At 29.9% G+C, this 13,106-nt stretch overlaps 1 protein-coding gene across 1 annotated transcript in view; it reads left to right on the top strand.

Moving 5' to 3' along the window:
* LOC111626833 overlaps window positions 1–13,106 on the top strand; it is an 86,302-nt gene that overhangs the window by 50,637 nt on the left and 22,559 nt on the right. The gene's annotated exons all lie outside the window — the stretch shown is intronic.

A 13,106-nucleotide genomic window follows, 5' to 3' on the forward strand; every position in this document is an offset into this window, starting at 1 on the left:
TATATGTTAATATTAAATTAATGTTAATATAGTTGTAATAAATTTTAATTTCGGTATATTTAAAGCTAATATTACCGGTATGCCGTTGAAAGGAAATTTTTTAAAGAGGTTTAAACTTTCGAAAAGTTAAAAAATAACTTGTTTTAACAGTGTTAGAGCTGAAATTATATAACTTGTGAAAGTCTAATTTTATATATTAATGAATCAATTAATCTATTTAGGAAATCTCTTTTATTGAGAGTTGATGACATAAAACAAACAATATTATGTCAATCTATTATTTAGCTACGTGTACAAGCGGGTGTCGAGAAAAGAACTGTACGGAAGAGGTCCAAATATTATTTATTTTTTAGTGGTATTAGTAGCATGCGAATTTGTTTTTATAAGCCTACTTATTTGTCTTATGAATGTTGAATTAATTATCAGAAAATATTTTCAGAATTTTTTAAGATTATTTCATCAACGTCGGAGATCCGTGAACTATTGTACACGTAATTAAAGGGGAAAGAGTTTGCCAAAAGTACTCTATATCTTGTACACAACAATGAGGGGAGTCAAAACTGATTCAAAAACTGTACATAATTAATAAAGGATGGCTCCTAAAAAATATTTCGTCATTTTTATGTAGTATTAAATAAATTAAACTATCACATATTCCTATTACAAAAACTAAATTTATCAAGTAATTTTTTCCCCTTAAAAACACGGTAAGTACTGTATATCTCACACTTGACGATTCAGTGTAATTGATACATCAAATAAATCGCAGGGTATAATACTAAGAAAATGTCATTCAAACAATTATTAAAATTAGACTTATTTTATAAGTTTATTTTATTGAAAATATATGAAATATAATTGGTATTTCAAAATAGGTCTATTCAATTTTATTTTCAATTTTTATCAAAACAACAGCCGAAACGTACGGAATAAAGCATTGTCATCTCGCATTTCTTGAAATATCCGTTATGTCGTAAGTAGAAGTCTTATATAAAATATTTTCTGTCAACCTTTTGAATACAGTTTTAAGAATCGGACGTAAATCGTTTTGAAATAAATGAAAATAAATGTTACCTAATCTAGAAGTTTTTGCATTATTTTCCACTTTGATAAAATAACTTCAAGGAATTTAAAATGAACTGTCCTAGAACATATCGATAAAAGAAAGGACAGTTTAAAACGAAAAGCATAAATTATCTATTTTTATTTAGGATGACGAATAATAAAAGAGTTTAAAAACTTTAAGGTTTAAAATAAAATATATTTTATTCCATATTCTTTCTGTAAAATTTATGCTTGTAGAGAAATTGTCCGAATCTGTTTTTGGTTATGGATGGGTAACAATACACAATGGAGTCTGGCAATGACAAATATCGTCTACAGTCGATGTAATGTATCTCGGAATATTGCAGTTAGTGCATCGTCGTATGAATGAGATGTCGTTAATTTAGAAATCATTTGAATTTCTCTTGTTTTGAATATATTTTCTTTTTCTGAAATTATACTTTATCAATATATTTTTTATACAATTTACTTTCGTTATTTTCGTAAAAAGAATTATTCATTCTTATAAAACGAGTATTCGTATAATATTTTTTTCGTAGGAAACTAGAAGCGTGATTCGCCATAATCGAGTGGAAAAAAATCATCGAACACTGGTAATTGCTCACTAGTTCGGGCCTCATCAACCAGCTGTCATTTTGTGTTTTCCAGGTTTTTGTTTACGTGTTTACACCTAATTAGAGGCCAGTCAGTAGCGTAACTAGAACCAATATTAGAAGGGGCCCGAATTAAAACGTGCAAATCTAAATTTACCCTTATACAGTGTAGTGTACCCAATAGTGTTGTAGATGAAGAGTAAACTCTTACATATTATCCATTAAAAACTGGCTGACAGTAATTTACATTGTAAAAATATTGAAGAATACAAATAAAATTTTTGTCTTCATAATTCGTCTTTTCAATCGCCATTGACAATTCAAATACATAAAAAGTTCACTTACAGAGACGAACTTTTATTTGAGGCTACGCCTCTGCAAAAACATGTAAATTGTCTTAAAAATGTCTTTTGGCGACGAGTACCATAAATTAAAACAAAAAACCATAAAAATTTTATTTTTTTTCCTCGATATTTTTACAATGTAAATTGCTGTCAGCCATTTTTGTGAACTATTTGTTGGGCTGCAATTTGAAAAAATTGTAAACCTGTAAACTGTTCCCACTGTTGTTCGTCTGTCTGTCCTCCCTTAATCTCGAGAACGAAATTAAATACATGGAAGTCAAGACCGGGTATGGAAAGCTTGGGTTATGAAACCCGTGTAACTTCCGATTAAACTTGATGTCACGTAATTTCAACTCAAAACTTCTCTTGAAAGGCGTTAGATAGATGACCGGCACGACTCCATTCTAACGGAAAAGTGTGATGTACAGGGGCAAGATACTATAGTATTAATTTGAGGTGGAAAGCATATATTTTAAATGAAATAAATTAAAAATATGATTAAAAATTACAGTCCGGCATTGTAACGATATTTTTATTTGTATTGCCCAGCTAGTTACGGCACTGATTGCCATTCACAAAACCCAGTGATTTTACATCAAGATTTGTAAACATTAATTCTTTTTGTTTCTCGTATAAAAATAAGCAGGAAAAACTAAAAAGTGTGGAAAAGAAAATTTACAATAGTTATTTTTGTTCTTTAACTTTATTTTAATAATATTACAGAATGCTGAAATATTTTGTTTTAACTACCAAAATGTCTGATAAAATTAAAGAACTCGTTAAGAACAAAAGTTACACAATTAAAATATATAAATTTTTATACATATGTTATAATTATAAATTTCTCCCTGCATACGAAAACTTTTGATTCCACGTACGTACATTAAAAGAAGATTTGCTTTTCGTTCCAAACTTTGTCTTGTTTTACATCAACGTTCCAAATTTTAAAGCATTGCTTTATAATTTTCTGGGATTATCAAGCTATATATTGTAGCATTTTAATGAACTTAAGGATGTTAACGATTACCGTAACTATAAAAGATTACAGCGCTATAAGAAATCGTAAACGTTTTTTACACTTTGAAAAATTTGGAAAAGTATAAAAGGCCGTTTTTAGCATTATACATAATTATAAGTGCGTTTGTCACATTTAGTATTTTTTCTGTTCATATTTGATTTATTTTTAAAATTTATTTACAAAAGTAAGGGGGCCCGGGTTCCTGAACGTACTTGGTCACGCTACTGGGCCAGTTTTCTGTAAAAAATCCTCTCTGGAGGCACCCGCAGATCTGATTTTTAAAAAAAAATCAAATCTGGAAAGATTAGATTTTTTTAAAATCTGACAAGAAGTGATTTTTTTGAATTCATGTAATATTGAATTTAATTGTCAAATTTATGTACTGTATTATTAATGAATTGTACAATTCATTATTAATGAATTGTACAATTCATTAATAATGACCAGACAAACTAAGAAAATATCGAATGCTTTTCGTAATCCATCATTTTACAAATGAAAAATCTTGATTGACAGATAGCAGAGGAGACCAGGATTCGATCTCTGGGAATCTGAGATCGAATCCGAGCGAATAACTCCGGGGATTTTTCATGGACGATCTGTCCAGATATGTCGGCCAGATATGTACATTAATTTAAGGAATATTACTCTTAATTTTTAATTAAAAGATTCCTAAGAAATAGTAGAATATTCAATACAAAATTATTCACTGGTAAAGTTTATTATTCATAATTTTGTCTGCCTTATTAATACGATTTTCATGAAAATGTACTAGTATCTCTTATTTAGACTTGCTCAAGACATGACCATTCTAATCATTCGAAACTATAGTGTTTATAATATCCAAAACAGCCCATACAATGTCTCAGACGTAGAAAAATGTAATTTTACACTGACGCACATATATATTTATTATATTCAGACGTTAAAAATGTGATAAACTAGAATCAATAATGTTATCAATCATTAAAAATTCTAACCCAAACTAAAACCCTTCAATTATCCAAAAGTAGCCCTACGTTAAGTTAAAATTGTGTTTTTGTTGACAAGGTTTTATAGTTATAAAATATAATCAAGATACTTACTGACTTAGATGTAACAAGTAGACTTGAAAATTATTAAATGTAGCAGAATAGCTTTCTACTTTTACCAACAACTTTACACGTTTTCGCTCCCGAACCGCCCATTTATCGATTGAATGCTGCGAGAATAATCGCTTCATCTACCCAATTCTCGGATTTTTTGTACTTCGTCTTTATTAATAAACTAGCTGTTACACACGATTTCGCTCGCTGGGTTTTGCAAGCAAACCACATTTTTATTCAGTATTTCAACAATCATAGTAATTGTTATATAACACCTACCGCCGAGAATGATGAGAATTGCTGAGAATCAAACGAACTGTTTTCAATTTGATCAATTTTCTGGAACGTTTACAATCGTTCTATAATCGAATCAATATGCAATAACAAATTCGAATTTAAAACGAACATTTGGTTAAACATTTGGTTAAACATTTGTTCGAACATTTGGTTAAAAAATCGAAGTATATAAAAACATTTATAACAATGTCTGAAATGTTATCAATTTAATACACCTAGGTGCTCAATGAAGACTAAACGTAGTTGAAAACAAAAAATCGCATCTAAAATAGTACAGTAAAAGCCGTTTTCCGGTTAAGCCTTAATTAATTAATGCTCTCCCTCTCTCCCCCGCGGGGAAATTTCGAAAAATCTCTTTTTAGTGTGCGTTTCCATGACGTATCCTAACTGTGTACCAAATTTCACCTCTTTAGGTTCAGCGATTTGCTCTGGGCGATGATGAATCAGTGACTCAGTCAGTCAGTCAGTCAGTCAGGACAAATAATTTTATATATTTAGATAACTTAATCTGGTAGTTCTCTTTCAAACTTGGACTGGATTGAATTAATAAGGCGACGCAACACAAGGGGCAATCAGCTCTTTCCCTTGGTAGACTGCTTTCTTATGTTACGTTCTTTATTCAAACTAGCCCTTATTTAGGTATTAGACAAGTGAAGAACACATCCAGAAAACTCTACGTATCGATTTCGTTGGGTTAGGCGCAAACCCACGACCAATTGCCACTGTTTAGTGGTGTTATTCACTCGGCTAGTAGTGTGCCCAGATATAGTATGGAACATTTTGTAGTCGAACTTAATCTCACCAGTTCATAAACTTTATGAACTGGTCGAACTCCCACATGTATGTTTTTCAGACATTTTTGTTAATATTTTATTCATACAAAGTTTTACTCTTGTCTCTTTTAAGTGTTTGAAATACTTAATGTGAAATTAACTACTGTATAAGTTTAATATCTTGAATCCAGGCGAGTAATCTCAGGAATTTTTCGTGGGTGGTCCGACTTCGATAAGTCGGACTCCTTCTCTCACTATCCTCCCGCCCCATTGGGGACCTGACCGAACCAATATTGGGCTTGCTAAAAAATAAAAAGATTCAGATTAGTGAGAGTACGATGCAAATACTAATGAATTTATTGGCAGTTGTTCAATTTCATTAAAATGTAAATTTATATTCTTATCTTCCGGTAATTAAAATGGAGAAGTATTCCTCGTAGACCAATTAGGAACTTTAATATTCACATCAAGTCATAATATATTAGAATTAATCATTTTTAATTACACGATTAATTTTGATAAACAGTATCTTTAATTTAACATTAGCATTCATAATAGGTCTACAAAGATTACTTCTGTTTTATTACCGGAAGATAATAATAAATTATACAGACTTTTCTGATCGTCTAATGAATAAAACTACATAATTAGTTTTTATAGTTTTGCAAACAGAAAATGTCTATTAGTCCATTAATTACCCATACAGTTTTTCATCCACTTTTGACTCCTCCCAACTCGTGTACAATATTTTTTTTTTATCTTTCTTTGCGACTATTGGCGCGCGAGGGGTTGTACCCGTAATTAGTGAACGAATCCTTAGTCGATCTAACTAGAGAGATAGTCGTATTTGTGTTCACATCAGAGCTATCTTTCAGCATTATAGGCCTCTGGACAAAGTGCACTAGGCCCTGCCTACATCTGGCAAGTAATCGGTAAATTAATGTTAAATTAACGTGGGGTCCCCGGCAACTGTCCAGCGTGTCCATACGTTGAAATGGCACTAGCTCGCATACATCCGTAATATAAAATTGCTCTTTTATATTTATTAAACTTGCCGGCGTATAAAACACACATTTTTCCGAAAAATACTGTCTGAAAATGGGAGTGCATCTTATACGCTGGCAAATATACATAATTTTTATTTAGAAAATAACTAGGCCTAGTTGTTGCAATGTTGTTTGTACTTGAACATTCTTTCTTTTTGTACCTAAATACATTTACATACCAATTATACGAAAATTACAGTAGACCTACTTTATTTTTCAATGAAGTAGATTAGAATTGTACTAATTTTTTTCGTAGAAATCCTTTTGGAAAATAGGGTGTGTTATACCGAAGCAAATATGATATATGTACAGTACTGTACGGTATGTAATTGTTAAACCGTTGATAATATTTTGAAAAATACAACTAATTCTTCATTCTCTTCTATTTAAACTATTTTTGTTATTTATATACAGTGATACCCCAAACTTACGCGATAGGTGGGACCGAGCGATAACCGCGTAAGTCGGGGTATAATTTCGCAATTTGTGTAAAATCCAAATTCGGATGTATGTAAGCTAATAAATGTTCTCGTTAATCTTATCACGTCTTTTGATTCGTTCACGGTTACAAGAAATCACCATATAGAGTCTCTCGAGTCTCCGTATATATAACAAACACAGAAATAAATAACACAAAATAAATTGTAACTATGCGTCGATTCCACGCGACACATCCGAACATGTAAGCTGAACAATTGTGTGAGGGGAGTGAGTAATCAAGAGCTGCGTGCCGCTCAAACAAAAGACGAATCCACGAGGTTTGAAAATCGCGTAACTCCGGGTTCGCGTAAGTCGAGGTATTACTGTATTGTTTTAAGATTTTCGCTAAAATAATAGCATAGGCTTGAGGTTTAATCGACATTTTTCATATTGATAAGGAATCTTCGCATTTTTCTCCAGTAGGAAAATACTTACAAGAAATATTTAAAAAATATAAAGACATATAATAAAACATATAGCCTAATATACATCTGTATCGTACAATTTTGGTGATGTACTGTACAGTATTCGATTTAAATTACAGTTCTGTCTTCACTATAAATTGTGGTCTGTAGATAGTAATGAAAATTGATATATACTGTAAATGACGACTTGAGGAAGACAATAAGAAACGAAAAACGTATTTCGTATTCTTACATCAGAAATATGAAAAAAATACCGTGTTTTAGAAGAACAATTTTTCCTCTCTTTCTGACTAAGAGTGCCATTTTTTCCCATAACCATCGTGGGTTCGGTCAAGGCCATAATAGAGACGACTGAGTGTTGAGAGATGAGGCACAACATATCCGGGACAGACTGTACACAAAAAATTCCCGGGGTTGCTTGACCATACTCGATCTTGATTCCCATACGTCAGGCTGATATCTCAACCATCTCGACCATTTAATGTTAAAATTTATTCCCGTTAATGTCAAAATTATAAATATATTACGGAGGGCACGTACACGGGCTGAGTTTGGGTATTTTAACCATTCCCATTTGGGAATAATTGGAATATGTTAATAAACCAGTACACTCGTATGTAACATATTTATTTTGTATACGTTTAGTTCATGTTTAGTCTACTGTGTTTTGTTACTCTATATACAGCATATATATTGTAAAAATCCAGCAACAAGTAGCATCCTCCATCATTTGAACTCAAATGCTATTGCTGAATCTTCAATAATCATTCGAATCACTGATTTGAAAATATGGCAGAAACTAGATTATCCGAACTTGATGGGACCAGGGGTCTTTAGGATAATTCAGAAAAGCATTTGTTTTTGTCTTTTGAATACATCAACCACTGAATTTAAAGTTTTACGAACAATAAATAGTGTGATGCAATTACTGTATTACTGTATAATTAATTTATCTTTAAGATAAATTAATTTACTCAAAATCTAACGTAATGGCAGAAGGGGTGTCAACAGCTTGGAAGCTAATCCCAGAAAGAATAGTGAAGCATTCATTTAAAAAATGTTTCATCACTAATGCTCTCAATGGCTCAGAATACGATATATTAAGGGATAATGATAATAAAGATGGTTCAGAAGAATCAAATTCTGAATGTGAATTGATTCAGATGCAGATATTGGCATGGTAACTTGTGTATAAGGGACATTGATGCTATTAAATTTTGATGTTTCGAAGGTCAAGAGGATGGAAAGATAAAGGGGGTCATGTGTTATATCTCGAGAGGGATCGGACTTAATTTCGGACTTTACTCGTTAATAGTATTTACAATTTTTTTTAAATAAAACTCGTCACTACCCTCAAAATTCAGCGTTTGTCATTTTATAATAATTAATAATATGTTTTTTATGATATAATCTCATAACAGATGGCGCTACACACATTTTTTTATTGATAGTATGATTAATAATATCAAAGTTATTTTTAAAATAAAATCACTTAACAGCCGGAAAATTTACGCAACTCGTAGCTGGATTTTTTTATAAACATAAAGATAATCCGAACTCATACAAAACATATTTTTAAAAAATCGTTGTATCGAAGAATAAGCAGAAGTTTTTTAACGATGCTCTCTACTTTCATCTTCCTTTTTCGTTTCTTACTATTTTTTTCTCATACAGAGCTTTGTTTATTCGTCCCTTTCGTAATTTCATTTCATTTTGTATTTTTTTTTTGTTTGTTCTTTACACTGAAATTACAGGGTTTCTTAAACTTTCCGCCTCCCTGGGCGCTAAGAGCAGGGATGTTTTTTGCATGCTTTGTGACTTTTTATTTCTCTTAACAAAACACCAGAAACTGCATAAATTTATCGTGTAAAGTGAAGACAAATTATGACAATTATAATATTATCAAGTAGAACATCTGTATGACAGTGATTAAAATACATAAGAAATATTTTAATTGAATTTATTTTATCGAAATAATCATTTAAACTCAGACACTAGAAAAGTTCGTTATATTTTTCAAATTAAACTTTTATAACATTGAAATCCAAATCTAATTTAATATTAGACGATAAACGTTGATTTTATATTAAATTATAAATCGTCTTTAATTCTCGAGAGACATTTTAAATTATCTTATTGTCTTCCGTTTCAATAATTATACTCTAACTGAGTAAAACGTACCTAATTAATGTAAACGATTATACTTTAGACACAAATTATATCGCAAGAACTTTCTAATTTAATCTGAAAAATAGGCTAATTAAATTTATAATTAATTTCAAGATATAGAATATAATTATTTCCAATTTATCTTAATCTACGAGATAAGTTGTTCAAATAATTAAAAACAAACGTATAACTTTTTATATATTTCTATGCCACGATCTGATTTTGAAAACTTGTTTCTTACTTGATATTTTTTTCATAGGAAGTTTAATTTCGAATTTTTTTAAACAGTAGAAACTCCATTAACCGGGATTATTATAGAAGGCGTACGTCCGGATAATCGAAAACAATGGATAATAAAATTCACATTTACAGAATTGGATTTTCATTTATTTGACAATACGAATTCGACAAAATATGTTTTTAATGTTCTTACATTTATCCATTACATAATTAATTGTAGGTATTGTTCGCTGTAAAGATAATAAACGTTTCCGCTTTGTTTTATTTTTGTCTCTTTCCATCCTGTGGACACTAAGAGGGCCATTTTTTTAGCAAGTCCGTCGTGGGTTCAGCCAATCTCACACTGGTGGGAGAGGGGGTGATAAACGGGGCCCGACATCTGGCAGTAATATCATTAGATTGATGAAGAAAAGATGATTTATGGTTTTAAACTGAAAAATTAATCACTGATGTATTGAAATATTAATTCTAAAATGATAAATTTTAATATATATATATAGAGGCCTATATATTAAAATTTATCATTTTTTGAAATTAATATAATCTATATACAGTATATATATATATATATTGATAATCTTTTATATAAAATTTAAATTATCTGGGCTATTAAAATAATGGTGTTACTGTTATATGTATATTCTGATTATTTTTATTAAATTGTTTGTTTAAAGATGCACTTATTTCAGACAAATTCATACATGATGTTTTTATACAATATTTAATACATTGCTCAAGTATATATTTTGCTTATAAATAAAATTAAATATGAAAATACGAATAATACTTATCAAGCTATCTCAAAAAATAAAAACGCACTAGTAGCAGAGTGGAATTTTCCGGATTTAGTGGGCTAGTTACCCGTAGAAAGTCATTCCGGGAGGCATTCCTTGGATTGTAGGATTGTATAGAGGTAAACGTGAGCGATCTGCCAAGCGGGTTTCTCCCGGAGAACTTTCTGTTCCTATTTAGGTGTTAGATACGCGAAGAAAACACGAAAAACTCCACGTCACCAGTCTATTGATAATATCTTATATAAAGTTTAAGTGTTTGTCATAATTTATTACCACCTTCGATTTTCTATGTCGACTTATACAGAATAACGTCCTTCGTTATAGATTAATGAATGCTTCAAAAATAGCGTTTAAGTTTATTGATTAATTGATTGAACAAGAATATTATTTCATAATTTATATTGAATTTTACGAAGTGAAATTAATTTCGACACATTAAACTCAATAAAAAAAGTCTGCGTAAGAAATATTTCTTTATATAATATTCTAACGTATTATTATAAGAAATATCTGACTCGTGAGTAATTATTCTATTTATCGAATGGGTTTCGCCGATTGTTCATTGACATTGGTATACGATAACAATAAAGTTACTTATTTCTCAGAAAAAATAACTCCATTCTGTTTTACGTCAATGTTACTTAAATAATAAGCTTAAAAAAATAAAACAATAAACAATTACAAAAATCAAAATTTCTATATTTTTTTTTTTTGTGGATTGGATTGATAGGAGATGGCAACATAGAACAAGGGCGATCTACCAAGTGAGGCCCCACCAGTGGCTGAATGGATAAAATCATTTAATTATTAGTCGGTCGCGGGTTCTAGCGTTAAATTTAAGTAGTATAATACAGTAATTAGATAAATCGTGCTAAGACAGATTTTATCTACCATATTTTTCAGCGTATAAGATGCACCCCATTTTTAGAGAGTATCTTTCAGGTTAAAAGTGCGTCTTATATGTCGGCAAATATGGTAATTTATGGAAGAACTATAGAGTTCTATAACGGTTATAGAAATATTCTCTATATATACTGTATATCTATTTGTTTATATACTCTATATATCAAATTCCAAATGCTTTTACAGTTAAACCTCCGAACAACGGTCACTGATGGGAAGATTAATTAATTTAATTAATTAATGGCCGTGGCTTAGAGGTTATCGTACATACACGTGTTTAAAAAAATTCCCGAGAAAGTGGACGCTGTTTACAGGTGGCCGATATTGGAGTTTCGATTCTATTTAACATTGTTTTTTCTATCGTTGAATTAAATGCATTAATTAAAATTGTTGACCTAATTTTTTTCTTTACATTGCATAACTATTTCTCTCGCGCAATACTTTTAAGTTATTTATTATAATTTATAAGCATATAATAATGCTATTATTATATTATTGTTTACTATAATTATATCTTTTTTTCATTCTTTTAATTATTTAATCGAACGAATGCACTTCATTTGGTAGTTCTTTAAATTATGTTAATGGCGGCAGTAAGAAGGTCATTCGGTCGCTAATTTTTTTTTCTCTCTCTCTCTCTAATGATACCAATCCTAATAATACCAATCAGTAAAAAGGAAAAATATATTAAAAAATCTTATAAGATTTTTAAATATTTTTTATTATATAGGCCTATATTATCAATAGAATATTATTATTTTTTATACTTGCCTATAATTAAAGAAATTGTTTAATTATAAGTCGAGTCCATACTGTACATTTGCGAATATGTTTTAATCAGGAAAACCCTAAAAATTGTTTTCACTAATGGTTTTTTTCCTAATTATACATTAATTTACGAGTGCTCAGTAAATAAATTAATTAAATCAACGGTTATTTTTAATGTCACATCTTTTTTCAGAATAATTTTAAGATTTTAATTGAGATCGTAAACAGAAGCATCGTATTAAGGCCCACTTACGGAATGTCGTTATAAGTTTATTTGGTCTACATAATATAATACAAAAATATTATATTAATATATATAAATTTGTAGACGAAGCCGTCGTAATTTTAGAATTGGGCCCAAGGTAGAGCGGGGCTCTTTGTTTAACAAATGAAATACGTAGAATGTCTATTTATTACTAAATAGCGGTATTAAAAATTTACGGTTTGCTATTAAAAATAACATGAATTCTTGGGATAGGAACCACTACGGAACCCCTAAGGCCTACATTTTTTCGAGTCCAGAGAAAAAATCCCCAGTTCCCCTTTAGAATGTCTCCAGATGTGAAAGGGGACGAATTATAAAGGCACTTTTACTCTAATTGAGTGTTTCTTCTAAATTTGCGAATTTTTAAATAAAAATTATGAAAAAAGGATATTTTAAAGAAACGGTTTCTATCCATATAAATGCACTAAAAGGTAAAAAATAATTTTTTTAGCTTTTATAATATTTTTGGTATCATGCAATCAAAAATAAAAGCATGGGGCGCTCATGTTTAAAAATATTCTTAGTTAATAGTTAACTTTCTAACAATTTTTATGGATTTTCTACGAGCGTTTGATGTTTTTATTTTTGGTGGAATAACAACAAGATTACTGTGAAAGCTGGAAATGAATTAGTTTTTACTTTTTAGTGTATTTTTGTGAATAAATGCACTAAAAAGTAAAAACTAAATTAAAAATTTTTTTTAAATTTTTTAATTTAGTTTTTTTAAAATAATTTTTTTTTAGTTTTATATAGTTTTATTTATACAGTAAGTCTAAAAAAGGGCATAACTACGTGTAGAGTCGCTGTTATCAGATTTGATATACAAATTTCAATTTTTCGC

Source organism: Centruroides sculpturatus, unplaced genomic scaffold (assembly GCF_000671375.1).
Source record: "Centruroides sculpturatus isolate CEXI.00-Female unplaced genomic scaffold, Cexi_2.0 scaffold280, whole genome shotgun sequence".
Lineage (NCBI taxonomy): Eukaryota > Metazoa > Arthropoda > Arachnida > Scorpiones > Buthidae > Centruroides > Centruroides sculpturatus.